Raw genomic sequence first — 3,819 nt, 5'->3', positions numbered from 1 at the left:
GGAATTCATTTGTAAGTTAATGAAGGCTGTGCAGTGCAGTGCAGCACAGCGTAAGGATGATCAGAGCTGCCTGGGCAGCGTTTACCAAGCTAGATTTCTTTCTGTTGGTATTGTTCTCCCTGGAAGCATCATGGACCAGCTTAAATACTGCTTACATATGAGTTTATTATAGTATTTCTTGGTACAAAGACGTACGCTGTGTAATAGAGAAGTGTACATGACAAAAATAGGAGAAAGTGTGATATGGATCAAAAGGGACAATCTACTTGCTTAAATGCCCTACCAAAAGGAAAAACAAAATAAAAAGACCATCTGGGTAGTGGGGGTTTTTTATGTAATAATTTGTTACCTGGAAGCAGACTAATGCTTTGGTACTCACTGGGGGGGGCAAGACTGAAGTGGAGATGGGGCTGACCCCTACGCTGTGTTTCAGGCATTAGCCTGCTACGTGAAATTCAGAACCACTTGGAGGAAAGTGTCAGTGATCTGCATGGGACTGAAATCGGAGCACCTGTGGGGTGAACTACTGAGCAAGATGGGGTGGTGGACTGCAGGAAGCAATCTGTTGAGCAGGTCTTTCCACTTGGCACTTGATTTGGAGGAGTCCTGGTGGGCTCTGACCTTGTTCCTCAACTGAAGGGCATGTGGCAGTTTAGAGCCTTGACCCTGCGTTCACTCCCCCGCTGGTTGCTACAGCTTTGGCAGTGCTCTTTAACTGTGCTATGTCTGCATTTTTCTATTGGAGACATTGTAACTTGCAGGACTATCTGCTGGCCAGTTATCCGTTGTACATTGTACCTATAGGCATAGAAGTGGTGAGGACTATGTCTTCCCTCAGAGAGATGGTGTCAAGAGATTCGTGGAGAAGGCTGCTTCTGTGATAAGCATTACACGCTATGGACGCTTGAACTGGTGGGACCTGAGGCCCCTGTACAGAGAATATCTATTGAGAACAAGTTAACTCGTAGGCCTACTGTGCACCATGCCATTCAGCCCTCACGGATCAACAGTGCTGCAGTGGTGTTTTGATCTTCATAAAATAAATGTTGTCAGTCAAACTGGAGGGGAAGAAAGGGTATACTGTCAACCTTTAACACAATACAACACTAGAACATATGGTGGGGAGACAGTTGTCCCCTGCATGTGAGCCTTGATGCAGCCTGTGTGATCAGCTTGCTTAGTACTAGGAGCTGGAGAGACTTAATTCTAGATTTGCGGGCACAGAGGCAGGAGATATCACTGCAGAGGACAGGAGGGGGAAGAGGGTGTGCCATATTGAACCCATCTTCAGAAAGCGAGTTCCCTGACTTAGAGGTGGCAGAGCATTCAAGTGCTGCTGGGTGACAGCTTCTCCTTCTCCAGGCAGAGCGTGCGATGCCTGGTGAAATGAAAGCTGGTGTACTGCATCACGCCACCAGAGAGAGCCACGCTGCTCGGTCTCTCCCAAACCGTTCCTGCTAAACATGCAGGCATCTCTTTCTTTTGTGCAGTGGAGATTTTACTATTGGAAGCTGCAGAGTAGCTGAGTCCTGTCTTCATGCTGGGAGGACAACTTCCCCAAGGCTGCAGAACGGGTCTGCAGCAAAGCCAAAAGCCGTGGCCCACTAATCTGGATGGGTTCTCAAAGGGATGGAGAGCAACTTATTCCTCATCATGCAGCCAGCTTCTGGCACTTGCTGTTGACTCTGACAGATGACAGTGGTTGTGGCTTTTGGAACCTGGACACCTTTCCAAGTACAAATGGGCTAATCACTGGCTGATATGAAACAAGTCATCTGATAGTAAATTGGGCTTTGCAAATAATTATTTCCCACCCCCCACCCTTCAAGACTGGTGGCACAACTGAAAAATTCAACTTAGATCAAAGCCAAAGGAAAGGGAAAACTATGAGTTCCTTTTTCCTTGCCAAAAGAAATTTTCTGTTGTTGTTTTCCACAACTTGAAATCCATCTTTCGGTCTGAAGGAAAATAAGCTGGTTTGAGGTTTCTTCAAGGAAAGCGAGGGAATTTGGAGACTAGACTCTTGAGATTGGTAGTGAGTGCTTTTCCACCAGCTAGTGTGCAACAGGGTAGTCAGAGAGATGGGAGATATACGTGCACTGTCGCCTGCTGATGTTGAGCTGTATGTTTCACGTGTACATAAACACACAGACAACAGCACTCTTTTCACCCATTCTTTTATAAAAAAAAAGTTCCAGTATCTATCTACCCACTTTCTGAACAAGAGTATTAACTATGGACTACTGGCAGAAACAGGGACTAACGGCAACTGCATTCCCACCTACAGAAGCCAGAACACAGCTTTGAAAACCCAAAACATATACTTTTCCAGCAAACATGCAATATGCTGGAATAGCCCAACTCTTGTTTGCATTTAGTTTAGGAATCGACTGTCACAGTACACAGCTCTTGATGAGAATCTGCTCAGGACCTTCCTGAGGCAATGAGACCTTGCTAGCCCCCAAGTCTAGGGCAGGGTTTATCAAACCAGGAGAGATTTTTCCAATGTTTATTGGAAGTATCAGTCAGCTCAGGTGACCTGCCTCAGTGCAAAACAGTGCCACTGCAGGGATTTTGCTGCTTTTGTTGTTAATCCAGTCCCCGCTTTCAAAGGGAGTATGCAGAGAGAGAGCTACCAGGGTTGCTCCTATGATGATGCCACTGTGCGTGTGTCTGGGCTTATTGGAGTTGCACATCGGGATTTTCTGGAGCATGCTAATGCTAGTTGTTCTTACTCAAACACCTGATAAAACCAAAGCACACAGAAAGCCCAAGCACAACTGAAGAAACACTGGTATTATTTCCCTGAGAGAGCTGGGAATGAGTTTGTGTGCAAGATCTTAATCGAAAGACAAGCTGCTGCAGTAAGCAAGGATAACTCTCCCCCTAGATTTGGGATTGCTCTTGTGGTGGAAAAATGGGGTCCTACTGTAAATATGGACATGAATGTTAAAGCTCTGCCTCAGTGCTCAGGTGGACAGAGCAGGCCAGTGGTGGTATATTACAGCATTGCTTGGGCTATGAGTCAGATCCAGATTCATCACCATCATGTGGCTTTCCAGTCACAAGGACACATTTGTCCCCTCTCATACTTGTGTTGCTGTGTGCCTTGAAGGAAAAGGAACCAGAACTCAGTTCTGTGGCTTACTCTGCCACGGGTCTGCAGCAAGACATTCAGCGCCCAAAGGAGCAGACCTGCTTCTGTTTTCTCTTTCTGCAAACCCAAGTGGCAGTGTGGGGACTGAGATGCAGGCAGCCCATGGCCAGCTGCCCTCCCGACTCACAGGCTGGAAGAGACCCTGGGTTTGTAAGCAGTGCTCTGCCACCCGGAGAGGGTCCCGTGCTCCTTCCTGCCTATGGCTGCCTGGGAAAAGACCTTCAAAATATATTTCAAGTACAGTTAAACTGAGTCAACTTTGCATGTGTGGACAGCTTGCCTCAAATGAGAGCAATGAGCTGCGTTAACAAAGCCTAGTTTCTGTGGATTTGTTTTGCAGTGGACATAGGAGAACCTAATACAGACCTTGGTGATCAGAGCTCTCTTGCAGAGCAGGATGTGCCTGTCATCCACATGGATTCAGATGCTTGATAGAGCCTGAATCAGCATGCTGGTTTCCCTAACAGTGGGAGCATCAGTAGGTTTATCTTCCATCTCGTTGCTTGTTGATATGCAAGGCATAAAAAACCCCATCATTCCAGCCAACACTGATAAAGACATAGAGGTCTCATAGTAATTAACCACCAAGCTCAGAAGTTGCTGAGAGTGGGGGGGGAGAGGAGCTGCAAACAGCACAACAGTATCAGCTGCCTCTTTCTTAG

This window comes from Fulmarus glacialis, unplaced genomic scaffold (assembly GCF_000690835.1).
Source record: "Fulmarus glacialis isolate BGI_N327 unplaced genomic scaffold, ASM69083v1 scaffold44615, whole genome shotgun sequence".
In the NCBI taxonomy this organism is placed as follows: domain Eukaryota; kingdom Metazoa; phylum Chordata; class Aves; order Procellariiformes; family Procellariidae; genus Fulmarus; species Fulmarus glacialis.
The sequence above is the reverse complement of the archived record's forward strand: the minus strand, read 5'-3'. Positions refer to the sequence as shown.